Source organism: Calonectris borealis, unplaced genomic scaffold, assembly GCF_964195595.1.
Source record: "Calonectris borealis unplaced genomic scaffold, bCalBor7.hap1.2 HAP1_SCAFFOLD_77, whole genome shotgun sequence".
NCBI lineage: Eukaryota > Metazoa > Chordata > Aves > Procellariiformes > Procellariidae > Calonectris > Calonectris borealis.
Genome location: NW_027441478.1, coordinates 293,089 through 320,781, shown reverse-complemented (window position 1 = coordinate 320,781; position 27,693 = coordinate 293,089). Strand labels below are relative to the sequence as shown.

The 27,693-nt window shown below is 57.3% G+C and overlaps 1 protein-coding gene and 2 long non-coding RNA genes across 20 annotated transcripts in view; 1 reads left to right on the top strand and 2 right to left on the bottom strand.

Annotated features, from left to right (window-relative positions):
* Positions 1-13,931: 13,931 nt before the first annotated feature.
* On the bottom strand, positions 13,932-14,532 carry LOC142076649 (uncharacterized). The gene is made up of 2 exons (XR_012671237.1): positions 14,365-14,532; positions 13,932-14,213 (listed from the first exon to the last, which is right to left on the bottom strand). It is a non-coding gene; the product is annotated as an uncharacterized LOC142076649 (long non-coding RNA).
* Positions 14,533-18,478: 3,946 nt separating this feature from the next.
* On the bottom strand, positions 18,479-21,595 carry LOC142076647 (uncharacterized). Its single transcript, XR_012671235.1, has 2 exons — positions 21,552-21,595; positions 18,479-21,194 (listed from the first exon to the last, which is right to left on the bottom strand). It is a non-coding gene; the product is annotated as an uncharacterized LOC142076647 (long non-coding RNA).
* Positions 21,596-23,206: 1,611 nt separating this feature from the next.
* LOC142076643 (uncharacterized) overlaps positions 23,207-27,693 on the top strand; it is a 30,902-nt gene continuing 26,415 nt past the window's right edge. For 13 of the 18 annotated variants that reach the window (XM_075138945.1, XM_075138937.1, XM_075138944.1 and 10 more), the window contains exon 1: positions 23,207-23,314. The gene's annotated coding sequence lies outside the window, so the exon portion shown is untranslated. Of the gene's footprint in view, positions 23,315-24,462; positions 24,484-27,693 lie in introns of all 18 variants that reach the window. The other 5 variants (XM_075138928.1, XM_075138927.1, XM_075138935.1 and 2 more) reach the window with 3 other exon arrangements.

Sequence of the window (27,693 nt, the reverse complement as noted above, 5' to 3'; positions counted from 1 at the left end):
CCAAGTGCCCTCACCCAGCCGTGCCCAGCATCCAGCAGCCCCAGTGCCCAGCACCACACATGCCCTTTCACAGCCCCACTAGCACCGGGGCTCCGCGCTTGCTCTGCCGTACAACCGTTCAGCGTGCCGGAGCCGAACTCCAAAACGGAGAAGCACCCCGTCGGGCTCCAACTCACAATCAGCCGAGACCGAAAGGTGTTGGCGGCTCGCACCTTCCCTTCGCAAGCCCTTCACAGCCGCACAAGGCAAGGGGCTCTGGGCTTCCTTTACCCCGTACCTCTGACACTCGCTGGAGCCCAGGGGAATTGGATGGGACCATTCTCCTGAAGCGGGGACATCCCTCTGGCATGGGGACAGGATGGATGGGGACGTTCAGTTAGGTGAGCTGGGTTGTCCCTATAGCATGGAGAGGGGATGCATGCTGGGCACTGGCATGCTATGTGCCGTGCATGTCCCGGTGCTGGGCGTGTCCAAGTACTGGGAGCTGGGGGTGCTGGGCACGTCCAGGTACGGTGTACTGGATGTGTGTTGCTGGGCTTGCTCAGGAGCTGGCAGTGCTCGCGACGGCCAGGTGCTCGATATTCGGATGCTGGTGCTCAGGGGTTGAGTGCTGGAGGTGGCTGGGTGTGCGGGGCACTGGGTTCCTGCGTGCTGGGCATGTCCAGGTGCTGCGGACTGCTTGCTCGACGCCGGTACATGCCAAGCCACCAGCACCCATCTCCCCGAACTGCTCAGCAGCCAGCACTCTCAGCGCCTCGCAGAGGGCACCCCAAGCGCCCAGCATCCAGCACACGGACATGCTCAGCACACGGACATGCTCAGCACTGAGCACCCCCCGTGCCCAACACGCCGCAACCCAAGTGCCCTCACCCAGCCGTGCCCAGCATCCAGCAGCCCCAGTGCCCAGCACCACACATGCCCTCTCACAGCCCCACTAGCACCGGGGCTCCGCGCTTGCTCTGCCGTACAACCGTTCAGCGTGCCGGAGCCGAACTCCAAAACGGAGAAGCACCCCGTCGGGCTCCAACTCACAATCAGCCGAGACCGAAAGGTGTTGGCGGCTCGCACCTTCCCTTCGCAAGCCCTTCGCAGCCGGAAAAGCGAGGGGCTCTGGGCTTCCTCTACCCCGTACCTCCGACGTTCACTGGAGCCCCGTGGGGTTGGATGGGGCCATTCTCCTGAAGTGGAGTGGGGACATCCCTCTAGCATGGGGACGTTCTCCTGAGGTGGGGTGCGATGTCCCTCTGGCATGGAGAGGGGATGCATGCTGGGCACTGGCATGCTGTGTGCCGTGCATGTCCCGGTGCTGGGCATGTCCAAGGACTGGGAGCTGGGGGTGCTGGGTACTGCGCACGGCCAGGTACGGTGTACTGGATGTGTGTTGCTGGGCTTGCTCAGGAGCTGGCAGTGCTCGCGACGGCCAGGTGCTCGATATTCGGATGCTGGTGCTCGGGTGCCCAGGGGCTGAATGCTGGAGGTGGCTGGGTGTGCGGGGCACTGCGTTCCTGCGTGCTGGGCATGTCCAGGTGCTGCGGGCTGCTTGCTCGACGCCGGTACATGCCAAGCCACCAGCACCCATCTCCCCGAACTGCTCAGCAGCCAGCACTCTCAGCGCCTCGCAGAGGGCACCCCAAGCGCCCAGCATCCAGCACACGGACATGCTCAGCACACGGACATGCTCAGCACTGAGCACCCCCCGTGCCCAACACGCCGCAACCCAAGTGCCCTCACCCAGCCGTGCCCAGCATCCAGCAGCCCCAGTGCCCAGCACCACACATGCCCTCTCACAGCCCCACTAGCACCGGGGCTCCGCGCTTGCTCTGCCGTACAACCGTTCAGCGTGCCGGAGCCGAACTCCAAAACGGAGAAGCACCCCGTCGGGCTCCAACTCACAATCAGCCGAGACCGAAAGGTGTTGGCGGCTCGCACCTTCCCTTCGCAAGCCCTTCACAGCCGGAAAAGCTAGGGGCTCTGGGCTTCCTCTACCCCGTACCTCTGACACTCGCTGGAGCCCAGGGGAATTGGATGGGACCATTCTCCTGAAGCGGGGACATCCTTCTGGCATGGGGACAGGATGGATGGGGACGTTCAGTTAGGTGAGCTGGGTTGTCCCCATAGCATGGAGAGGGGATGCATGCTGGGCACTGGCATGCTGTGTGCCGTGCATGTCCCGGTGCTGGGCGTGTCCAAGGACTGGGAGCTGGGGGTGCTGGGCACGTCCAGGTACGGTGTACTGGATGTGTGTTGCTGGGCTTGCTCAGGAGCTGGCAGTGCTCGCGACGGCCAGGTGCTCGATATTCGGATGCTGGTGCTCGGGTGCCCAGGGGCTGAATGCTGGAGGTGGCTGGGTGTGCGGGGCACTGGGTTCCTGCGTGCTGGGCATGTCCAGGTGCTGCGGGCTGCTTGCTCGACGCCGGTACATGCCAAGCCACCAGCACCCATCTCCCCGAACTGCTCAGCAGCCAGCACTCTCAGCGCCTCGCAGAGGGCACCCCAAGCGCCCAGCATCCAGCACACGCACATGCTCAGCACACGGAAATGCTCAGCACTGAGCACCCCCCGTGCCCAACACGCCGCAACCCAAGTGCCCTCACCCAGCCGTGCCCAGCATCCAGCAGCCCCAGTGCCCAGCACCACACATGCCCTTTCACAGCCCCACTAGCACCGGGGCTCCGCGCTTGCTCTGCCGTACAACCGTCCAGCGTGCCGGAGCCGAACTCCAAAACGGAGAAGCACCCCGTCGGGCTCCAACTCACAATCAGCCGAGACCGAAAGGTGTTGGCGGCTCGCACCTTCCCTTCGCAAGCCCTTCACAGCCGCACAAGGCAAGGGGCTCTGGGCTTCCTTTACCCCGTACCTCTGACACTCGCTGGAGCCCAGGGGAATTGGATGGGACCATTCTCCTGAAGCGGGGACATCCCTCTGGCATGGGGACAGGATGGATGGGGACGTTCAGTTAGGTGAGCTGGGTTGTCCCTATAGCATGGAGAGGGGATGCATGCTGGGCACTGGCATGCTATGTGCCATGCATGTCCCGGTGCTGGGCGTGTCCAAGGACTGGGAGCTGGGGGTGCTGGGCACGTCCAGGTACGGTGTACTGGATGTGTGTTGCTGGGCTTGCTCAGGAGCTGGCAGTGCTCGCGACGGCCAGGTGCTCGATATTCGGATGCTGGTGCTCAGGGGTTGAGTGCTGGAGGTGGCTGGGTGTGCGGGGCACTGGGTTCCTGGGTGCTGGGCATGTCCAGGTGCTGCGGGCTGCTTGCTCGACGCCGGTACATGCCAAGCCACCAGCACCCATCTCCCCGAACTGCTCAGCAGCCAGCACTCTCAGCGCCTCGCAGAGGGCACCCCAAGCGCCCAGCATCCAGCACACGGACATGCTCAGCACTGAGCACCCCCCGTGCCCAACACGCCGCAACCCAAGTGCCCTCACCCAGCCGTGCCCAGCATCCAGCAGCCCCAGTGCCCAGCACCACACATGCCCTTTCACAGCCCCACTAGCACCGGGGCTCCGCGCTTGCTCTGCCGTACAACCGTCCAGCGTGCCGGAGCCGAACTCCAAAACGGAGAAGCACCCCGTCGGGCTCCAACTCACAATCAGCCGAGACCGAAAGGTGTTGGCGGCTCGCACCTTCCCTTCGCAAGCCCTTCACAGCCGCACAAGGCAAGGGGCTCTGGGCTTCCTTTACCCCGTACCTCTGACACTCGCTGGAGCCCAGGGGAATTGGATGGGACCATTCTCCTGAAGCGGGGACATCCCTCTGGCATGGGGACAGGATGGATGGGGACGTTCAGTTAGGTGAGCTGGGTTGTCCCTATAGCATGGAGAGGGGATGCATGCTGGGCACTGGCATGCTATGTGCCGTGCATGTCCCGGTGCTGGGCGTGTCCAAGGACTGGGAGCTGGGGGTGCTGGGTGCTGGGCACGGCCAGGTACGGTGTACTGGATGTGTGTTGCTGGGCTTGCTCAGGAGCTGGCAGTGCTCGCGACGGCCAGGTGCTCGATATTCGGATGCTGGTGCTCAGGGGTTGAGTGCTGGAGGTGGCTGGGTGTGCGGGGCACTGGGTTCCTGGGTGCTGGGCATGTCCAGGTGCTGCGGGCTGCTTGCTCGACGCCGGTACATGCCAAGCCACCAGCACCCATCTCCCCGAACTGCTCAGCAGCCAGCACTCTCAGCGCCTCGCAGAGGGCACCCCAAGCGCCCAGCATCCAGCACACGCACATGCTCAGCACACGGACATGCTCAGCACTGAGCACCCCCCGTGCCCAACACGCCGCAACCCAAGTGCCCTCACCCAGCCGTGCCCAGCATCCAGCAGCCCCAGTGCCCAGCACCACACATGCCCTTTCACAGCCCCACTAGCACCGGGGCTCCGCGCTTGCTCTGCCGTACAACCGTTCAGCGTGCCGGAGCCGAACTCCAAAACGGAGAAGCACCCCGTCGGGCTCCAACTCACAATCAGCCGAGACCGAAAGGTGTTGGCGGCTCGCACCTTCCCTTCGCAAGGCCTTCGCAGCCGGAAAAGCGAGGGGCTCTGGGCTTCCTCTACCCCGTACCTCCGACGTTCACTGGAGCCCCGTGGGGTTGGATGGGGCCATTCTCCTGAAGTGGAGTGGGGACATCCCTCTAGCATGGGGACGTTCTCCTGAGGTGGGGTGCGATGTCCCTCTGGCATGGAGAGGGGATGCATGCTGGGCACTGGCATGCTGTGTGCCGTGCATGTCCCGGTGCTGGGCATGTCCAAGGACTGGGAGCTGGGGGTGCTGGGTACTGCGCACGGCCAGGTACGGTGTACTGGATGTGTGTTGCTGGGCTTGCTCAGGAGCTGGCAGTGCTCGCGACGGCCAGGTGCTCGATATTCGGATGCTGGTGCTCGGGTGCCCAGGGGCTGAATGCTGGAGGTGGCTGGGTGTGCGGGGCACTGGGTTCCTGGGTGCTGGGCATGTCCAGGTGCTGCGGGCTGCTTGCTCGACGCCGGTACATGCCAAGCCACCAGCACCCATCTCCCCGAACTGCTCAGCAGCCAGCACTCTCAGCGCCTCGCAGAGGGCACCCCAAGCGCCCAGCATCCAGCACACGGACATGCTCAGCACACGGACATGCTCAGCACTGAGCACCCCCCGTGCCCAACACGCCGCAACCCAAGTGCCCTCACCCAGCCGTGCCCAGCATCCAGCAGCCCCAGTGCCCAGCACCACACATGCCCTTTCACAGCCCCACTAGCACCGGGGCTCCGCGCTTGCTCTGCCGTACAACCGTTCAGCGTGCCGGAGCCGAACTCCAAAACGGAGAAGCACCCCGTCGGGCTCCAACTCACAATCAGCCGAGACCGAAAGGTGTTGGCGGCTCGCACCTTCCCTTCGCAAGCCCTTCGCAGCCGGAAAAGCGAGGGGCTCTGGGCTTCCTCTACCCCGTACCTCCGACGTTCACTGGAGCCCCGTGGGGTTGGATGGGGCCATTCTCCTGAAGTGGAGTGGGGACATCCCTCTAGCATGGGGACGTTCTCCTGAGGTGGGGTGCGATGTCCCTCTGGCATGGAGCGGGGATGCATGCTGGGCACTGGCATGCTGTGTGCCGTGCATGTCCCGGTGCTGGGCATGTCCAAGGACTGGGAGCTGGGGGTGCTGGGTACTGGGCACGTCCAGGTACGGTGTACTAGATGTGTGTTGCTGGGCTTGCTCAGGAGCTGGCAGTGCTCGCGACGGCCAGGTGCTCGATATTCGGATGCTGGTGCTCAGGGGTTGAGTGCTGGAGGTGGCTGGGTGTGCGGGGCACTGGGTTCCTGCGTGCTGGGCATGTCCAGGTGCTGCGGGCTGCTTGCTCGACGCCGGTACATGCCAAGCCACCAGCACCCATCTCCCCGAACTGCTCAGCAGCCAGCACTCTCAGCGCCTCGCAGAGGGCACCCCAAGCGCCCAGCATCCAGCACACGCACATGCTCAGCACACGGACATGCTCAGCACTGAGCACCCCCCGTGCCCAACACGCCGCAACCCAAGTGCCCTCACCCAGCCGTGCCCAGCATCCAGCAGCCCCAGTGCCCAGCACCACACATGCCCTCTCACAGCCCCACTAGCACCGGGGCTCCGCGCTTGCTCTGCCGTACAACCGTTCAGCGTGCCGGAGCCGAACTCCAAAACGGAGAAGCACCCCGTCGGGCTCCAACTCACAATCAGCCGAGACCGAAAGGTGTTGGCGGCTCGCACCTTCCCTTCGCAAGCCCTTCGCAGCCGGAAAAGCGAGGGGCTCTGGGCTTCCTCTACCCCGTACCTCCGACGTTCACTGGAGCCCCGTGGGGTTGGATGGGGCCATTCTCCTGAAGTGGAGTGGGGACATCCCTCTAGCATGGGGACGTTCTCCTGAGGTGGGGTGCGATGTCCCTCTGGCATGGAGCGGGGATGCATGCTGGGCACTGGCATGCTGTGTGCCGTGCATGTCCCGGTGCTGGGCATGTCCAAGGACTGGGAGCTGGGGGTGCTGGGTACTGGGCACGTCCAGGTACGGTGTACTGGATGTGTGTTGCTGGGCTTGCTCAGGAGCTGGCAGTGCTCGCGACGGCCAGGTGCTCGATATTCGGATGCTGGTGCTCGGGTGCCCAGGGGCTGAATGCTGGAGGTGGCTGGGTGTGCGGGGCACTGCGTTCCTGCGTGCTGGGCATGTCCAGGTGCTGCGGGCTGCTTGCTCGACGCCGGTACATGCCAAGCCACCAGCACCCATCTCCCCGAACTGCTCAGCAGCCAGCACTCTCAGCGCCTCGCAGAGGGCACCCCAAGCGCCCAGCATCCAGCACACGCACATGCTCAGCACACGGACATGCTCAGCACTGAGCACCCCCCGTGCCCAACACGCCGCAACCCAAGTGCCCTCACCCAGCCGTGCCCAGCATCCAGCAGCCCCAGTGCCCAGCACCACACATGCCCTCTCACAGCCCCACTAGCACCGGGGCTCCGCGCTTGCTCTGCCGTACAACCGTTCAGCGTGCCGGAGCCGAACTCCAAAACGGAGAAGCACCCCGTCGGGCTCCAACTCACAATGAGCCGAGACCGAAAGGTGTTGGCGGCTCGCACCTTCCCTTCGCAAGCCCTTCGCAGCCGGAAAAGCGAGGGGCTCTGGGCTTCCTCTACCCCGTACCTCCGACGTTCACTGGAGCCCCGTGGGGTTGGATGGGGCCATTCTCCTGAAGTGGAGTGGGGACATCCCTCTAGCATGGGGACGTTCTCCTGAGGTGGGGTGCGATGTCCCTCTGGCATGGAGCGGGGATGCATGCTGGGCACTGGCATGCTGTGTGCCGTGCATGTCCCGGTGCTGGGCATGTCCAAGGACTGGGAGCTGGGGGTGCTGGGTACTGGGCACGTCCAGGTACGGTGTACTAGATGTGTGTTGCTGGGCTTGCTCAGGAGCTGGCAGTGCTCGCGACGGCCAGGTGCTCGATATTCGGATGCTGGTGCTCAGGGGTTGAGTGCTGGAGGTGGCTGGGTGTGCGGGGCACTGGGTTCCTGGGTGCTGGGCATGTCCAGGTGCTGCGGGCTGCTTGCTCGACGCCGGTACATGCCAAGCCACCAGCACCCATCTCCCCGAACTGCTCAGCAGCCAGCACTCTCAGCGCCTCGCAGAGGGCACCCCAAGCGCCCAGCATCCAGCACACGCACATGCTCAGCACACGGACATGCTCAGCACTGAGCACCCCCCGTGCCCAACACGCCGCAACCCAAGTGCCCTCACCCAGCCGTGCCCAGCATCCAGCAGCCCCAGTGCCCAGCACCACACATGCCCTCTCACAGCCCCACTAGCACCGGGGCTCCGCGCTTGCTCTGCCGTACAACCGTTCAGCGTGCCGGAGCCGAACTCCAAAACGGAGAAGCACCCCGTCGGGCTCCAACTCACAATCAGCCGAGACCGAAAGGTGTTGGCGGCTCGCACCTTCCCTTCGCAAGGCCTTCGCAGCCGGAAAAGCGAGGGGCTCTGGGCTTCCTCTACCCCGTACCTCCGACGTTCACTGGAGCCCCGTGGGGTTGGATGGGGCCATTCTCCTGAAGTGGAGTGGGGACATCCCTCTAGCATGGGGACGTTCTCCTGAGGTGGGGTGCGATGTTCCTCTGGCATGGAGAGGGGATGCATGCTGGGCACTGGCATGCTGTGTGCCGTGCATGTCCCGGTGCTGGGCATGTCCAAGGACTGGGAGCTGGGGGTGCCGGGTACTGGGCACGTCCAGGTACGGTGTACTGGATGTGTGTTGCTGGGCTTGCTCAGGAGCTGGCAGTGCTCGCGACGGCCAGGTGCTCGATATTCGGATGCTGGTGCTCGGGTGCCCAGGGGCTGAATGCTGGAGGTGGCTGGGTGTGCGGGGCACTGGGTTCCTGCGTGCTGGGCATGTCCAGGTGCTGCGGGCTGCTTGCTCGACGCCGGTACATGCCAAGCCACCAGCACCCATCTCCCCGAACTGCTCAGCAGCCAGCACTCTCAGCGCCTCGCAGAGGGCACCCCAAGCGCCCAGCATCCAGCACACGCACATGCTCAGCACACGGACATGCTCAGCACTGAGCACCCCCCGTGCCCAACACGCCGCAACCCAAGTGCCCTCACCCAGCCGTGCCCAGCATCCAGCAGCCCCAGTGCCCAGCACCACACATGCCCTCTCACAGCCCCACTAGCACCGGGGCTCCGCGCTTGCTCTGCCGTACAACCGTTCAGCGTGCCGGAGCCGAACTCCAAAACGGAGAAGCACCCCGTCGGGCTCCAACTCACAATCAGCCGAGACCGAAAGGTGTTGGCGGCTCGCACCTTCCCTTCGCAAGCCCTTCACAGCCGCACAAGGCAAGGGGCTCTGGGCTTCCTCTACCCCGTACCTCTGACACTCGCTGGAGCCCAGGGGAATTGGATGGGACCATTCTCCTGAAGCGGGGACATCCCTCTGGCATGGGGACAGGATGGATGGGGACGTTCAGTTAGGTGAGCTGGGTTGTCCCTATAGCATGGAGAGGGGATGCATGCTGGGCACTGGCATGCTGTGTGCCGTGCATGTCCCGGTGCTGGGCATGTCCAAGGACTGGGAGCTGGGGGTGCTGGGCACGTCCAGGTACGGTGTACTGGATGTGTGTTGCTGGGCTTGCTCAGGAGCTGGCAGTGCTCGCGACGGCCAGGTGCTGGACATTCGGGTGCTGGTGCTCAGGGGTTGAGTGCTGAATGCTGGAGGTGGCTGGGTGTGAGCTGGTTTCCTGGATGCTGGGCATGTCCAGGTGCTGCGGGCTGCGTGGTTGGTACCGGTACGTGCCAAAAAGCAGCATACCCAGCGCTCCGCAGAGGGCTCCCCAATCGCCCAGCATCCGGACATGCTCGCCACCCAACATGCAGCAACCCAAGTGCCCTCACCCAGCCGTGCCCAGCATCCAGCCATGACCAGCATCCAGCAGCCCCAGTGCCCAGCACCTCACATGCCCTTTCACAGCCCCACCAACACCGGGGCTCTGCGCTTGATCTACCGCACAACAAACAACCTTGCCGGAGCCCAATTCCAAAGCAGATAAGCACCCATCCGGCTCCAACACACAATTAGCCTGGAGGGAAAGATGTTGGTGGCACTCCCTGTCCCTTGGCGGCCCCTTCTGAGCCCCATCAACACCGGACCTCTGCATTTCTTCTCCCACCTAACGTCACCCTCTCCCTCAGAGTCAGCAGAGCCCAGCTCCGAAGCGGACACCCAGCAGATGGCGCTCCAACACAGGACAAAACAGGACTGGGAGCTGTTGGGGGCACTCCCCTTCCCTGGGCAGCCCCTTCACAGCCCCCCCGACACCGGGGCGCGGCGCTTGCTCTGCCGCACAACCATCCACCCTGCCGGAGCCCAACTCCAAAACAGACAAGCACCCCATCCAGCTTCCACACGGAATTAGCCAGGACTGAAGGATGTTGGTGGCCCTCACCGTCCTTTGGCAGTCAGTTCACAGGCTCAACAGCACTGGGCTTATGCGCTTGCTCGTGATCGTGGCCACTACCCTGGGTTTGGCAAGCCCCATGATTGTGAGATGCATCCATGCCCTTGTAGGGAACCTCTTGGGGTTCTTCAGTTCCACAGAGAACCCTGTTGCATGAGTTCGATGACGTTGTTCTCCTGAGGTGAGGTATCCGTCTGGCATGCAGAGAGAATGGATGCTGGGCTCGGGGGTTCTGGTCATGTATAGGTGCTGGATGCTGGGTTCTGAGCACTGGGGCTGCTTGGTGCTGGCCATGTACCTGTGCTGGGCATGTTGAGGTCCAGGGTACTGGGCTCTGGGGGTGCTGGGGGTTGCTGTACAATGGGGGTGCTGTGGGCTGGGCATTTCCCGGTGATGGGTGTGTGATGCTGCGGGTCCAGGTTGCCTGGCATGCCTGGGTGATGGGAATGTCTGGGTGCTGGGCATGTCCAGCTGCTGGGCATGTCCGGCTGCTGTGTGATGGGTGCTGGGCACTGTGCCTGCTGGGAGCTGGGCATATGTCCGGCTTCTAGGCTTCTCTGGGTGCTAGGTGTTCTGTACGTCCAGATGGTGTGTGTCTTGTGCTGGGGTTGCTGGCTGTGGGGCACAGGGAGTGCTGGGTGCTTGGCACGTCCGAGTGCTGGACATGTCCGAGTGCTGAGCGTGTTGAGGTGCTGAGCACTGGTTTGCCGGGCTCTGGGGGTGCTGGGTGCTGGGCATGTCCATGTGATGGGTGCTTGGCATGGGGTGCTGGTTGCTGTGCGCTGGGACTGCTGGCTATGTGCAGGTGCTGGGATGTCTGGCTGCTGGGCACTGGAGGTGCTGGATGCTGGGCATGTGAGGGTGCTGTGCATGTCTGGGTGCTGGCATATCCGGGTACTGGTGCTGGACACTGGGGATGCTGGTCATGTCCGGGTGCTGGCCACTAGAGTGCTGGGTTTGCTGAGTGCTGGGCATGTGCCGGTGCTTGCTGTTGGGCACTGGGGATGGTGCGTGCTGGGCGCTCAGGGTGCTGGGTCCTGGGGCTGCTGGAGGTGGCTGGGTGTGGGTGCCCAGTTTCTGGGTGCTGGGGATGGCTGTGTGCGAGGTGCTGGAGGTGGCTGGGTTTGGGATGCTGCACGTAGCCAGGTGCTGGATGCTGGGAGTGCTGGGGACTGGGGGTACTGGGTGGTGGGCATGTCCGGGTGCGGGGAGCTGGGCTCTGCGCGTCCTGGTCCCTGGGTACAGTGGGTGCTGGACTTGTCTGGGTGCTGGGCATGTCCACGTGCTGGGCATGTGCAGGTGCTTACTGTTGGGTACTGGGGATGGTGCGTGCTGGGCGCTCGGGGTGCTGGGTCCTGAGCACTAGGGTTGCTGGTTCCTGGGGTTGCTGGAGGTGGCTGGCTGTGGGGTGCTGGGGACGTCCAGGTACTGGGTTCTGGGCATGACTGGGTGTGGGGTTCAGGGTGCTGGGTGCTGGAGGTGGCTGGGAGTGGGATGCTGCAGGTGCCCAGGTGCCGGGAGTGCCCGGGTGCTGGGTGCTGGGTACGACCCGGTGCTGGGCATGGCTGGTGTTGGACACTCACGGTGCTGCATGTTGGGGGTGCTGGGCACGTCCAGGTGCTGGGCACCGGTGATGTGTCCTCGTTTCAGCTGGGAGCGAGTTAATTTTCTTCCTAGTATCTGTTATAGTGCTGTGTTTGGGATTTAGTACGAGAACTGTGTTGATAACACAGTGATGCAACCGGCCCTGCAGTTACTCCAACCCCCTCGACAGTCACTGCGGCTGAACCAGAGAACCAACCTGTGCCGGTATCAGACGCCTCTATACAGAAGAAGAAATGCACAAGAAAATCAGCTCGTTTAGTAAGGGATGAAGATGAACCAGGGCCATCACGAGAACAGGAGGAGGAAGAGGCAGAACCCGTAAACGAGCTGGTGGCTCCGTGCATCCTTGACATAGACTACCTCAGGAGAGGGTATTTCAAGGACCCAAAAGGGTACCGGTGGGCTTTTGGTAGAGCTGCCCTGGAGACGGAGGAAATCAAACAGCTGTCCACCTTACCCGGTCTCTCAGAGGACCCTTCTGTTGTGGGGTTGCTGAAGGTTGAAGAACAGCAGGTACCAATCGCTACCACAACAGTGCACAAGTGGCAACATCGCATCAACCGAGACTCCCTGCTTCCCATCCATAAGCTGGTTCGTCCACTGCAGAGGCAAGAAATGATCAGCAAGACTCGCTCACCCTTTAACAGTCCCATATGGCCGGTGCGAAAGTCTAATGGAGAGCGGAGACTAACAGTAGACTACCGTGGCCTGTACAAAGTCACACCGCCATCGAGTGCGGCCATGCCGGACATGCTAGAACTCCAATACGAATGCAGTCAAAGGCAGCCAAGTGGTACGCCACAATTGATATCGCTAATGCATTCCTCTCAATCCCTAGGGCAGCAGAGTGCAGGCCACACTTTGCTTTCACTTGGAGGGGCATCCAGTACACCTGGAACCGACTGCCCCAGGGGTGGAAACACAGCCCTACCATTTGCCATGGACTGATCCACACCGCACTGGAACAGGGTGAGGCTCCGGAACACCTGCAATACATTGATGACATCATTGTGTGGGGCAGCACAGCAGAAGAAGTTTTTGAGAAAGGGGAGAGAATAGTCCAAATCCTTCTGAAGGCCGGCTTTGCCATGAACCAAAGTAAGGTCAAGGCACCTGCACAGGAGATCCAGTTCTTAGGAATAAAATGGCAAGATGGACGTCGTCAGATCCCAATGGATGTGATCAACAAAACAACAGCCATGTCCCCACCAACTAGCAGAAAGGAAACACAAGCCTTCTTAGGCGTTGTGGGCTTTTGGACACTGCATATTCCACATTACAGTCAGATCGTAAGCCCTCTCTATCAAGTGACCCGGAAGACGAACGATTTCAAATGGGGCCCTGAGCAACGACAAGCCTTTGAACAAGTTAAACGGGAGATAGTCCGTGCAGTAGCCCTTGGGCCAGTCCGGGCAGGACAAGATGTAAAGAATGTGCTCTACACCGCAGCCGGGGAGAATGGCCCTACCTGGAGCCTCTGGCAGAAAGCACCAGGGGACACTTGAGGTCGACCCTTAGGGTTTTGGAGTCGGGGATACAGAGGATCCGAGGCCCGCTATACTCCAACTGGGAAGGAGATATTGGCAGCATATGAAGGGGTTCGAGCTGCTTCGGAAGTGGTTGGTACCGAAGCACAGCTCCTCCTGGCACCCCGACTGCCGGTGCTGGGCTGGATGTTCAAAGGGAGGGTCCCCTCTACACATCATGCAACCTGAAGTCCCAGGTAGCAGCCCCAGACTCTTCCAAGGTAGCTAGCTAAGGAGTTTTGTACATGTTCAAGGTAGGTCCATGTATTCTACCTCCCCGTGACTGCTCCCAAGCAGCTCCCAGAGACTTTTGGCCGTCTCTGGAGACAACTGAAGTCCTGACTGTCAGCCCCAGACTCCTCCAAAGTAGCTCCCTGAGGAATTTTGTCGATGTAGGAGGCAGGTCCATAGCCGCTAGCTCCCCGGGACTCCTCCCATGCAGCTCTTTGATCATCTTCCTCCCTTGTTCAGTGGCTGTTGGAAGAGGGCTGTGATGCATGGGTGCGGGCTCTGCCCGGTGTTTCTGTCACTGGTGCAGCCAGGGCATGCTGGGGATCACGTGACTCAGGTACACACACACCCCCCACCCCCCCCAGAGGGGCAGCCACCAGCCTGAATGGCCCAAACCTCCCAGCGACCTGCAACTGTGTCACCCTGGAGGAACACTCATGACAGCTCCCTGTGACACCAAGCACCAGTGACCCTTTCTGCCTCCCCTGCGGGAGAGCGGCCTCTCGGCTGTGGTGCGATGCTCGTGCCCTGGGGCGGGAGGTTCGTGACCCAGCCCAGGCAGAGGAGTCCATCGGTCCTCGGGACACAAGGAGCTCGAGAAAGAGATGAATAAAAACACAACGGAGAAGTTGCAAAACAGTGTCGACTTCTTTAATTGTTCGCAACAGTCCTTCACCCCAACAGGGAAGAAGGCTTTTACAGACGGCCATGGCTCTGAGCTCAGCCCAACGTGGTGCTGGAAGCAGGGCCATCTGCAGGGCCTTCTTTCAGGACCTTTTCCATCCGAGGGACCTTTTGCATGGCCACTATGGAAAGGAATTTGCTTTCTGCGGCAAGAGAGGGCAACTGGGCCAATCTGGGACAGGGGCAGGGCACCCGTGGGGACAGTCACAGGCACAGGGATGGCGACAAGGCACCTGCAAGGACAGAGATTGGGGTGGGGACAGTGACGGGGACAGAACTCCTGTGGGGACAGCGATGGGGACATGGCACCTACAGGGATGACACTGGGGTGAGGGATAGGGTCAGAGATGGGGACAGGACACCTGTGGGGACAGTGGCAGTCACCTGTGTGATCTCCATGTGGTCCAACCAGTCCCTGGTCCCCAGCTGCCCGTAGCAATTCCTCCCTTGCATGTAGACTCACCCCTGGTCGTCCATCAGCCCCAGTGGTTGTACCCCACGGAGCAGGCCACGGCCCTGGGGACAGGGTGACAGCGAGGTGACATCGCTGGGGACCCCTCCCCCAGGGCGGCGGGGACCCCCCTAGGAACACCCCCCCTCACCTTGATGGGCAGCCGCAGGGGGATGAGCACGGGGCGGGCAGGGTGCCCCGAGGTTCGTGCCTGCAGGAAGATGCCCCCATCTCTGCAGGAGATCGCGGGTCTCGTGGGGGGAGTTTTTTTGGGTGAATTTAGGGGATTTGGGGAGAATATTTGATGGGAAAAAGAACAGGCTGATTCAGCCGAGCTGGGTCAGGACCATGAGCTGCCTGGTTTGTGGCTGCCAGTCACTGACGAGCAGCATCCGCTTGTCAGCCTCCTTGTGCCCCATGGCCGATGCACTTGTGACCATTGCGTGTGCTTGGCAGCTCCCGCGCGCTGCATTGGTTGGGGTGAGGCAGAGCCAGGACAAGGAGCTGCTGCCCCAGCAGCAGGACGTGCTGCCGCCGCTCCACAAGACCTTCCTGCAGACCATCACGGGGATCTTCAGCCCCTTCGGCGCCATCGCCTCTGTCTGCATCCTGCTGCCCTTGGGCGTGCGCAAGTCCACGCTGTGCTTCCCTGAGCTGCTGAGCAAGTGCTGCTCACTGGTGGAGCACTGAGACCCTGGAGAGCGCCCACAGGGCGAGGACCATCCAGACCGGCACCCACCACCCCAGCGGCATCGCTGGGACTGCCCTAAGGAAGGGGCTCAGACCCCCGACTTCTGGCACCGGGGGGCCGCCCCGATGGAGACCTCACCCTGCACCTTCTGCAAGCCAGACCCGGGAAGCTCTCGCCAGCACAGCGGGACAGCGATGCTGCTTCCTGAAGGAAAGATACGGGTTTTTTTCCCCCTTTCCATTTTTCCCCCCTTCCTGGTCTTGCGGCTGCCCAAGGTGCAGCCAGACAGGGGAAGGAGGGTCCCTGCCTGGCCTCCCTCCCTCAGCATTATTGGGGTGATTTGGGGCTATTTCGCTGTGGCAGTGAGGCAAAGCTGGGCTCTGGAGCTGAGCATGGTGGGACCCGAGGAAGGGCGTGATTGTCTTGGGGCTTTTAAGGGCTTTGCACTGAGCCCTGTCCCCGCGGGAGGGGACGCTGGTTGTGTTCAAGACAAAGGCGTTGCAGCCCTTGTTGTCCTGTGTGTCTGTCCCGGCCCCGGCCCCAGCCCCCCAGGTCTGTCTTCGTCCCAGGGGCTCAGTGCTGCTTTCTGCGTGGGGCCGTGCCCGTGAGTCCTGCAGGGACCCGTCTGTCCTGGCTCCCCTGCCAAAAGGCTCCTTCCCCTGGGCAAGGGGACAGGGGAGTCAGCCCTCCCCATTGTCTCCCCTGCTGGAAGTGACTCAGCCCTGGGGGTGGCTCGGTGCCCTTCGGGGCTCGCCGGCTCTGATTTGGGGCTCAGTGGGGCATTTGCACTTCTCGGGTTCTGTTTCTCGGTGCCCCCTGCGCTCCCTCCCCCTCCCACACAAGCACAGAGCAGTGGCTGCTTTTAATGCAAAAAAACCAAGAGCAAATGTGTCATCAAATCTCTTCTCATGTAAGACCACCCCCCCACCCCCCTGCAACTACACCACTACCCCCCTCACCACCCCCCAATCTCATCTCATGCCTGCTGTGGGTCTAATCCCACGCTCCCACCCCAGTGCTGGCTGCGAGAGCCCTGGGCTTGCTGGGTGGGTTTGCCCAGCTGCTCTTCTGCTTTTTCCCGTTCTTCTGACATGCCAGGCTGGGACATGCCAGGCTGGCGTGGTGGCAGCTCCGTCCCCGCATCCCACCACAGCTCCTGGGGCTCCATCCTGACGGTGGTGCGTTGCTCGAGGCTCAGGACTGCGATGGTGGCCTCGGGGATGCCGTAGTCGGGGGCGAGCAGCTCCGCGGGCGGCGAAAGCGAGCTGATGTTGCAGTGGGGGATGGCTCTGCTGGAGCCACCAGGGTCCCCAGACATGGAGAGGCTGCTGGGACCATCCTGGCTGACCAGGAAGCAACCCAGAAGCATCTCCTTGGGCAGTGCAATGTCACCTGCCGGGTCCCCAGCGGCTTGGATGTGGGGGGCAGCACAGGGGCTGAGGAGGACATCGCTGCCCAGGGGGATGTTGCTGCGGGGATGGCCGCGTCGGAGAGTCTGAGCTGTGCAAACTGCCTCCCCACGTGCTGGTAGCTGGGGAAGCACAGCGGCAGCACCAGGGGGGCTGGGGCCACCGCTCTCCCCTGACGGGTGTGGGGTGCAAGGTGTTGCCGTTGGCCCTGAGGGGTCCCGGGGGCTGCCCAGGCCAGGGGTGTCCCGCAGCCCCTGTGGCCCCACAGGGCAGCACCTGGCAGAGGAGCAGCGCCGTGGCCGGGTGTGGCAATGGCTGGTGGAGGCGGGTTGGTGCTCGTCCACTGGATGTGGAAGACTCGGGGGTCAAAGAAGCAGCTGCATGGAGCCATCTGCAGACCTGCATGGCTGAGGGGGAGCTGTGCCGGGCCGGGGTAACCCTCCAGGGGCACCCGCCGAGCCAGCCCCGATCATCGACGTCCCCCAGCTCTGTGCCTGGCACGTGGGGAGCTTGTGGCCGGGGCACTCCCCGTGGGCTGAGCTGCTGTGTCAGTGGGACAGGGTTGCAGATCAGGGAGGAGACTCGCTTATAGCAGGTGAAATGGGAGACATGGCCATATCTGCTGGGGATGCCATAACTGCTGGGGGTGCCTGGGGTGCCATCCGCGCCGCGGGTGCCCAGGCTGCCGGGAAGGGCTGCTCCTGCCCAGGCAGCGGCACAGGTTGGCTGAGCCAGAGAGAGACACAGGAGTAATGGTCAGTGCTCACCTCCGCTCCTTCCCCCAAGAGCGTCCCTGGGCTGCAGGGGTCAGGGTCGGTCCCTACCTTGGGGGTAGAAGGTTTTGGGACGGACAAAAGGCTGAAGCACCTGGGGCGCCTAGGGGGGCCTGGGGGCTGCACAGTGAGAGCCGCAGGGCTGGCAGCGCCATGGTCCGTTCTGTCTGTTGGCTGCTAAGGACTCTCTGGGGTTGCCGGCTCTGGCCTTCTGTCTGGGGGTCTCCCAGGAGGGAATGCGGGGGCTCCCCGTGTTCCGTCCCGCCCCCAACAGCCTCCCCAGCTCCTCATGCGGAAGGGAAAGCGTTAACCAAAGAGCAACAGTCAGTGGCCCAATGCCCAACGTGAAACCAGCAAGGAGCGGTGTCCCTCAAGCGTCCATACTGGGACCGATACGGTTTAATATCGATGGCATGGATAGTGGGAGTCGAGTGCACTCTCAGCAAGGTTGCAGGTGACACCAAGCTGAGTGGTGCAGTCGATACGCTCGAGGGAAGGGATGCCATCCAGAGGGACCTGATTGTTTTCTCCAAAACAGAGGCATTTCACATCGCAGAGAGGGGAAAAAACACATAGGAGCAACAAAAACCCCATTTGTTTTTGTAAGAACGATCCAAAATGGAGCAGCCGGTACAGAGCATAGCAAACCTTTCAGGAGGAGAAGTTTCAGGGCGAGTTTTCTGCTCACAAAGCCCCTGGGAAGAAACAGCCTCTGAAGACCCTTTATCCCCTCCTCTGTTCGTACTCAGAGGAATGTCCAGGTTCTGCAGCAGCTGAACCCACTGCTTTGGGGAACACCAGAAACACCCATGACTTTCTCAAACTCTTCATTCCCCATCTGAGAGCCAAGGGATAGGATTTCCTAAAGGTTCTTCCACAGGCACAGCCCTGAAAAATCCCCACTGCTTCTCTACTAGTGCACAAAGAGATTAGGAAAAGTTTCATTTTCAAGTGTACGTAGACCATTTCTGAAATCAGACAAGTAATTTCTAATGAGGAGAAGCCCTTTGCCTTGCATCTGGCAACTGACAGGAGGTGGACCGAGCATCAGATGCCAGAAACGAACGCAGGAACGTCCCACCTTCTTGCCGAGTCACCTCCTGTCTTTTTGGAAGCCGTTAGCTGACACGTGAAGAGCAAGAAGTTGCACATCAAGTGAAAGACTACTAAAAAAAGCTGTGAAAGAGTAACTTGTTCAGTTCAGAAAGAAAATTGGGCAATGCCGTGTACAAACCACCACCCCACGCACAGGGAAAGCTCGACAAGTCAGATGTGGTACCCAATAACCCCCAAAAATGGCTCTTCACATCAGTTTTCTCTATGTTCAGGTTAGTTCTTTTAGTCAGACACAGAAAGCGAAGTCATTTCTTCTTCTTTTGCTGAAGTAGACTTTTAAGTAGATATTGCTAAAGAATGCAAAAACAACCAAAAAGTTAAATCTGAGGTACTTTCAACCTCAGAAGATGTGTATCACTGAAGCGTTTCTCATATTAGATTCTCTTCTCAACTCTAAGGAGTCCCCATTTTCTCTGCTCCCAAGGTAAACTCCAAAGCTATTTATGGGTTTTCAGAAAAAGGAACACGTAGTTCAGTGCTCAGAGCTATGGAGAAGAGAGAATATTTACAAAACACTATAAAGACAAATAAACTAGAGAGCAACCATTAAAGGAAAAACCTGGCAGCAGAATGAGAAACACAGGTCAAACTGTCCCAAGCACTTAGGCCTCCATCAAGGACCACAAGCCCTGAGGCTGATGATGGCTGTTGGATGAGTTTCCCTCCCCCAGAGGGAAACACCTCTCAGCACACTGTGCTCAGACCAAGGAAGGAAAAGGCAATACAGCCCTACATCTAAAGGCACGCCATTCCCTTCAAAGGTAATTTTTCATTTCTTTAGGTCAACTGCCTGGCCAGTTACAACACCTGCTTATAGGGACTCCATCCACCCTCACCCACGAAAAGCTGTGACGTGCTGAGAAAGTGTGGAGAGTCAGGTGGACTTGGATGCACGCACTGCTACCACAGGTCTAGTTTGTTAACCTGTTTATATTTACCTGTCGCTTTGAAGCTGCCCAAGGGTCAGCATGCCCTTGCTACTGGAGGTTCTTGCTCTGTGTAGGCCTAAGGAAGACACTTCTGGTGATACACTATTTTGAACGGCTAAAACACAGCAGAACACACTGTTTATGACCTGCTGAGAATCGTCCCCCAGGCATATCAGGAACAAAGGCAAAGCTTGAATATTCAAGATGCATTTGAGTTACATTACCGTTAAACATTCACCACTACCAGCCATTTCTCTAAACTGAAGGCTGACAGCAGCGTACAAGGACAGTCTTTTCTGGACACTTCACTCCTGGGTAGAAATCCTAGAGACTTTCTTTAAAGACAGAAATCCAAAGAGCTACCACAAGCTTTTTAAATTAAGCACAGCAAATAAAAAGCAAACAAACAAACAAAAAACAACAGGTAAATCCCTGAGCCACTAATGAGGAACAAAAGGTCTCCCATTAAGTCCGCTACCCCTCACAAAATGGACAAGTGGCTTAACGAGATTCCTGCAAAGAAACTGCGGGTGGAAGATAACCCTGATAACTGCAGCACAAGCGACCAACATGGAAACGGCAGTGCTGACCCTTCTCCTGCTCCTCCTACGAGCTCTTCACCAGTTACGTGAAGAGGCAAAACCAAGGATGACTGAACAGATCTGAGAAGAAGCTGGCCCCCCAAAATTCAAAATGATCAAGAAGTCTATTTGAAATACAGATTCGCACCAACCTCACCCTAAGCACACGTCCTGCCTTGAGGTAGGAGCTAAGGACAGTATGAATTCACCACCACGAGCAGACATGCAAACCCGAAGCAGCCAGAACATGCAGACAAACCTCTACCATTTTTTCAGCCATGTTTCAAGTCACGCCATACTCAACTCAGGACTTCACAAAATGCCACTAAACTTAATGACAGCAGCCTCTTTGCAGGTTGCTTACTCAAAAGCAGAAACCAAAAAGCCACGTACCCTAGGCAAAACCCTTGTCCTTCCGTGCGGTTGGTGTCTTCCCATGACTCTTCCTCAAGGCAGGGGAAATGACTGTGTCTTTGAAAGTCTACACAAACGGAGAAGTACGCTTAGCCTTCCGACAGGGCCCGTTAGTCATCTGGCAGTCGTTCTCCATCGACCGCAAATAATCCACACCTACCTAAAACAGTCCAACATCCATTGGAAATGAGTTGGACGGCAACAGAAGCGACAGCAGCCGACCCGGACAGCCATATTAGACCAGAAATGATGGTTACAAGACAGAAAATGCAAAACAAGTCACCAGAACAGCAAAAAAACAACTAGAAGACACATCATGCACAAACCAGAGTCCCCAGTCCGAACCCTAAAAAGAAAACAAGCTAAAATAGGACCTCCAAAAAACATCCAGAACACACGTGAAGGCATAAAAACCCCAAACAACTCAGGGAAGCCAGGACCAAAAAGCCCAGATACTGTCCATAACATTAACCCTAGCCCACTTACACTCTGGCATCCTGTTACCCTACCACCCCATAACCCTAGCACACTGTAAGCCTAGAACCCCATAACCCTGGCACCCAATAACTCTAGCTCTCCCTAAGTGCAGACAGGGGACATGATAACCCTAGAAAACTGTTACCCTGGCACTGCATAACCCTAGAACCCCATAGCCCTAGCATCCTGTAACCCTAGCACCCCATGACCCTAGGACATTGTAGCCTTAAGGTATCAAAACATTGAACACAAACTCCCTGGAGATCTCCGCCAGAGCCTTCAGGTGGCCCCAGATCTCAGACATCACAACTTTGAAGTGGGACAGAGCCACCAGGACATCACCAGCATCCACCTTCACATCATCCGTCATGCCCTGAAAAAGTGCCTGGGTTAAACACTCTCAGGGAGAAAGGCTGAGGCACTCGGGGACTTTGAACCAGCCGGCAATGACCACGGGGCTTCAGCTCATCATTTCTCTGTCAGAGCCACCAGGCAGATGACCCCGTCCACCCTGAGACACCCTTCGGGGCAGCTACGCCCAGAGCCGGGTGGCTGGATACGGCCTTTGCTGTATGGGGAGGTGCTTCCAGGAGCAGGATCTCTCACGGGGGCACTGGGAAATCCTCCTCAGGCCTGGATGCCTGAGAAACATCTTTGTGCTGCTCCATATCTCACCAAAACCAGGGGCGGAGGAAGGCTGCTTTGCTGGTCTCCAAGAGAAACAGCTCACCTGGGCTGCTCTGAGGCTACCGGGCGCCTTTGCTGTCAGGCGGGTCTTGGTGCCGCTCTGCCAACGGCTGTCACCTCCCCACAGGATGCTCTCCGGCACACGGTAGGTATCTTCTCAGTCACCCTGGGGACAAAGATTGGAAGGGAGGGATTGGGTTTGCTTTGCCCCCGTTCCCAGGGTGCCACAACAGAGACCTGCCACCCCCAAATCACGTGGACACCACGTACGAGCTGCAGACGTGGGTCAGGATGGCTGTGGAGCGCAGGCAAGACGTTCTGCTGTGCCCCAGCTGCTGGCAGAAAGCAGAGCTGAAGACAACGGGGGGAAGCCCAGGGCAGCTGGCAGCCGGCGGCGGGGTCTGGCCGGGTGCAGCACCCGCAGAAACGCCCGGATCCTTGAGCCTCAGCCCCGGGGCTGCAGCACGGGGCTGGCACTGGCTGGGGCTTCGCTGGGAAAAACCAGGCGGGGGTGACCCCGACACCCCGCACGCGTACCTGGCCCCAGGATCTGATCGCCTGTCCCTCTGCCCATCGCCACCACGGGATCCAGAAAGCAGCGCCGCCGGCCCTGGCGTGGTCCTGAGCCATCTCTCGATGGACGAGTCTTTAACCAGCAGGCCTAAAGTGAGGAAAAATTGCCCAGAATTAAGCTGTGCTCAAGTTTTTGCTGGCAGCACGTTTTCTGAGCTGCCTGGTGGTGCCGCTCCTGGGGACGGCTCCAGAAACAGGGGGGCTGCCTGTACCTGCAGGCAGGCGGTGGAGTGTGCGCCGCGGCAGTGAGCGGTGGTTTGTGCGGCTGTTGAATGGGGTCGGGCTTCAAACGTGCCCAGTCTGGTATGCCTCGTTCCTGTTGCCTTGCAGGTCGTATTAAGAGCTTAAATAGTATTGTTTTAAAAAAGCAAAACCAACCAACAAACAAGAAAACAGCTGGGCGATTCCACCCGCACCCCCCCGACGGGTTTTTCTTTGCCCTGGCCCTGGCCCCCCTGCAAGGCGATGTTCATCACCAATATTAGGGTGCAGGATTGGGCCCAAGGCAGGGCTTTTGCCGGCAGCACGTATTTTGAGGCTCCCGCTAATGCAGTTCCTGGGCCGTGCTCAGGAAATGGGAGCAATTGCCCAGAACTGGTATTTTTGGTCTTTCTCTGTCCCTCTCGGTCAGGCTCTGGGTCCCCATTTTTTAACTGCTCCCTTTGCACCCGGTAGCCCTTTGCTCTTTTCTTCTTCCTCTTTCTCACTCTGTCTGGCTCCTTGTCCCTATTTTTTCTAAATTCCTCCCTGTCTGCCCCGGCCCTTTCTGCTCCTCCTACGCCTCCACCCTGGAGGCCATCGCTCTTCTCTCCTTCTCTGTCGCCTCTCTCTGTCCCTCTGTCCGTCTCCCGTGCCTCTCCGGCCACGCCACCGCCCTGCCCCACCCCCCCCCGCCGCTCTGCCCCTCTCCCCTCCTCCTCCCGGCTCCACCGGGGCTCCGGACCGGGGGCGGGGCAGCCCCGGGGAGGCGGCCATGGGGCCGGGGGGGGCGGGGCCGGGCTGGGGCCGGTGTCCCCGCAGGGCCAGAGAGCGGGAAGGGGCGCCCCGTGGCATGCTGGGAGAGGGTGTGCACCAGGGCATGCTGGGAGCTGTAGTCCTGGGGCGCGGGGCTGCCCGGCGGCCATGTTGGTTCCCGGGGCATGCTGGGAGCGGTCAGTTCCCCACACTGAGCTTCGCGGCGGCCATGTTGGTCTCGGGAGGCGCAGCCTCTGCTCCAGCTGCGGCTCGGCTGAGGTGAGGGCTGGGGCCGCCCGGGGGTGGTGGGGAAGCGCTCCAAACGGCCCGGTGTGATGGGGTCCCGGTCCGCTGGAGCCGGGCCGGCCGGGGCAGCCCCGGGAGTGACCCGAGAGCTGGGGAGGGGAGGGAGACGGAGACAGACCCCCCCGGGCACAGGCACCGGGCAGCCCGACTCCCAGAGCCCCCCTGAGCCACCCCAGCATTTTTCGTTACTGCAGTAATAGGAGTAGTGTGTTTTTCTGTTAACTCTCCCGGGGCTTTCACTCCAGCTGCCCTGTTCGGGGACTGGGAATATTCAGCTGCCTTGGAAAATTGCCAGCCTGATTATTATTGCTCAGGCCTTGTTTCCCTCGCTCGAAAACACTTCATCTTTAAATGCGTCCTTGCATCGGCAAGATCCAGGCAGTTGGGATTGTTTCCTGCAGGGAGCAGCCTGATGAATCCAGGCTGCTGCCGTTCCGAGGCAGAGCTGAACGCTTCTCCCCGCCACCGGTGCTCGGCCAGTGGTTTGGCAGGTCCAGTCAGCCCGAGCGGGAGCTTGCTGTCCTTGCTCTGCCGCTGCTTTGGCAGCCGCCGGAGGGTGGGAGGGGACAAATCTTCTGGCTTCCCAGCTGGAGTCTGGCGAGTTCGCGGGGTGAGGGGTAACGTGTAATGCGAACCCGGTTTTTTGTGTGGTATTTTCTGGGGATTTTTTTTTATGTTAGATCTCTGGGATTCCTGTGACCTTTAATAGCCACTTGGTGGGATTTAAGCATAGCTTTGAAGTTAAGCACGTGGTAACTGCTACCCTGCGGTGTAGCTGGAATCCCCTTGCGAGCTCCTGTTCCCCCCACACTGGAGAAAGCAAATCTTTTTTTATTTGGTGATGAAAGCAACTCAGGGAGTTGCACTGAAGTGCAGCACCTTTTTTAACCTCAGATCTAAAGTCACACCGGTCCTACCGCATAACGCATGCTTCCCCAAGCTTTCACAAAACGGAAGGGATACATCAAACCGACCCCACAAACATATCCTGTGCTTTTTTTATCTGACCTGGAACATGGGGACATGACCCTGCTGGGCCATCTCTGCCGCTCTGCGTGGGAACCAAGGTGGTGTCTTTACATTCCAGGATAAGGACTTAGCTTTTTTTTTTTTTTTTTAAGTGACTTTAGAGACGTCCTTATGTTGTCCGAAAAGCGGGTTCGTGCCCGGCGTGCAAGTAACCAATTCCACACGCTCAGGAGAGATATTGTTGTATTCAGGCCTGGGTGCTCGGTGGACTTGCCACAAATCAAGCACACCTGGTCTAGTCACCTTTCTGTTTATATCCATGCTTCTCATACATATTTTAAATTTCCTTGTTACATATTCATTACATTTCCGAGAACTAATTATAATATTACATCATCTTAAACACATGCGCACTAAAACCTTTAGGGTCTTCTTGGGGGTCTCGGGTGGTCTCTGGTGGTCGGTAGGGTAGTGAACTCTTCATGAACTTATTTCCTCTTTACCTTATAGGGTCGCAATTTGTCCCTGAGCCATGCTTGGACCACGTCTGTTTATAGTTTCCATAGCTAAAATTAATTATCACTACTTCTAAAACACACACCTGTTAGTTACCTAACTTCTAAGCAACAAGTCTTCATTGTTTAAAATTACAGAAGCGAGCAATATAGAATCCACAACAAACTAAACTATCTATCACCATAGTGTTCTTAAATTAAAACATATACATCTTGATCTCCTCCAATCAAACACCCACTCAGTAGCTTCATCATTCTGGTTTCTTATTAACTGGTCTTTTAACCCAGTTCTGGGTGAGGGCTATACACAGGATGATAACACTTTGAAGATTAATGTTGATTAAGATTAACATTAACAATTCCCCCCTTTGAGACTTATGATGTTAAGCATCATGAGTCTCACAATACTTATTTTCTACAAAAAGATACAAATTGAATCATACAACATATAATCATAACTAAAATAACGATCAGTACCACAAACAAAAATAATTGTTTAAGCCAATTTAAATTTGGAAGCCACGAGAACAACCAAGAAAAATCTAAATCCTTCCCGTTCTTTAAACCCATATGCCAAATCTTTTATTTGTTGGATTTTCTTCTCTACTAACTGTAAATTATCACTCAAATTAAAACAACACATTCCTTTAAATTCTTCACAACCATGATTGTGTCTTAAAAGTAAATAGTCAATTGCAGCCCTGTTTTCAAGTGTGGCTTCTCTTATTTGTGTCATTTCCATACCAATAGTCGAAAGTGCTTGGGAGGTATAATTTATACCTTTTCCTACCAAACAAGAACTATACATCCCTCCCACAAAATTCTCGGCTGCAATACAAAAGGAAGACATGTTGGTTACTTCTCGGGCTAAAAGTTCCCAGATATTTTGATTTCTATAACAAAAATTGAGAATCAATCTGACTGATCGTTATTATTAACAACAACACATTCCACATCTTCCCTCTCTCTCTAATTTAATTCTGTTCAAAATCAAATTGTTACACTAATTTAGCAGCATCTCCAGTATCTCATTGAACACGCCGCAAAGTTAACTTCAATGGTTCCTTAAATACAGATGTCCACAGTCCAGGTGGAATTTTCTTAATCCTCGTATAATGAATCCAAGAATCTATTCCTTCCAGTTTCACAGCAGTGTTTGTTGTTAACAGCACCTGGAAAGGTCCTTTCCACTTTTCTCCAAGAGGGTCATCCTTCCACATTCGCAAATAAACTTGATCCCCTGGATTAAATGAGTGTACTGGAAATTCAAGAGGTAAAGGTGTCTTCAAAGGGACATACTTATGCAAAGAATTCAACACCTTACTCAAAGATAAAAGATATTCAGTTAATACTTTTTCTCCTGTTACATGCATTTGTTTAGATCTTCCTGTTAGATTAAGGATCATAAGGTTTACCATACAAAATTTCAAATAAACTTACTTTTTCTCTAACTCTCGGGGTCACCCTAATTCTTAACAAGGCAAATGGTAAAGCTTCAATCTATTTCCACTGAGCTTCTGGATATATTTGAGGAATTTGTTTCTTTAATATTTGGTTCTTCACATTTTTAATAACCTCTGCTACAAAATGTGGGCCTCTATCAGAGGACATTTCTAAAGGGACTCCAAACCTTGAAATTATTTCTTTCAACAAATGTTTCACAACCTCTTTTGCCTTGTTGGTTCGACACGGGAAAGCTTCCGGCCATCCAGAGAAGGTATCTACCAATATCAATAGATATCGGTATTGGTTACATCGCGGTAACTCTGAAAAATCTATTTGCCAATACTCACCGGAAGTTATGCCTCTTTTTACCTCTCCAGGAGGGGGTCGGATTTGTATTTTCGGATTGTTCCTAAGACAAATCTCACATTTATTACTCACACTTTTAGCAATCAATAACATTTTGGTTCCTATCGCATATCGTCTTACTGATTCCACCATTGCCTCTGCTCCCATATGTGTTTCAGCATGGGTTTTGACCATTAATTTCTTCATAATTTCAGGGGTTACTATACATTGTCCATGTGAAGTTATCCACCATCCTTGATCATTTTTCTTACAATGTAATAGCATAGCTAATTTATTTTCTTTCTCACTATAATTTGGGGATTCCACCTGAATTTCTTTTGATGGAATTAAAACATAAATCATAGTATTTAATGCTACACGTTTAGCAGCCTCATGTGCTTTTCGATTTCCTTGTATTACTTTTGAGTCCCCTTTTTGATGAGCTTTACAATGAATCACCGCAACTTCTTTAGGTTTCTGTACTGCTTCCAACAAATTCAAAATCTCGGTTCCATATTTTAAAGGGGTACCGCTAGCAGATAAAAGTCCTCGCTCCTTCCATATTGCTCCATGAGCATGCACAACTCCAAAAGCATATTTAGAATCTGTATAGATGTTAACTCTTTTACCTTTAGCCAAATTTAAGGCTTTTGTGAGGGCTATAATTTCTGCTTTCTGGGCGGATGTATTTGGAGGTAATGCTTTTACTTCTCGATCTTCAGTTAAAGTTACCACGGCATAACCAGCCCTCCTTTCTCCTTTTACAACAAAGCTGCTTCCATCAGTAAATAATTCTTCATCCGGAGTTTGGAGAGGGCCATCTTTCAGATCTGGCCTGCTGGCATACACCTGTTCGATAACTTGTAAACAATCATGGTTAAGATCACTCTCTTTTTCACTTGACATTAAAGAGGCAGGATTTAAAATTGTACTCACTTTCAAAATGATGTCGTCTTGTTCCACTAACAAAGCCTGATATTGTAACAAACGACTAGGGGTTAACCAATGATGTCCTTTTTGTTCCAGTACTGCAAGTACCGCATGCGGGACATGAACCGTTCTTTTCTGTCCCAATGT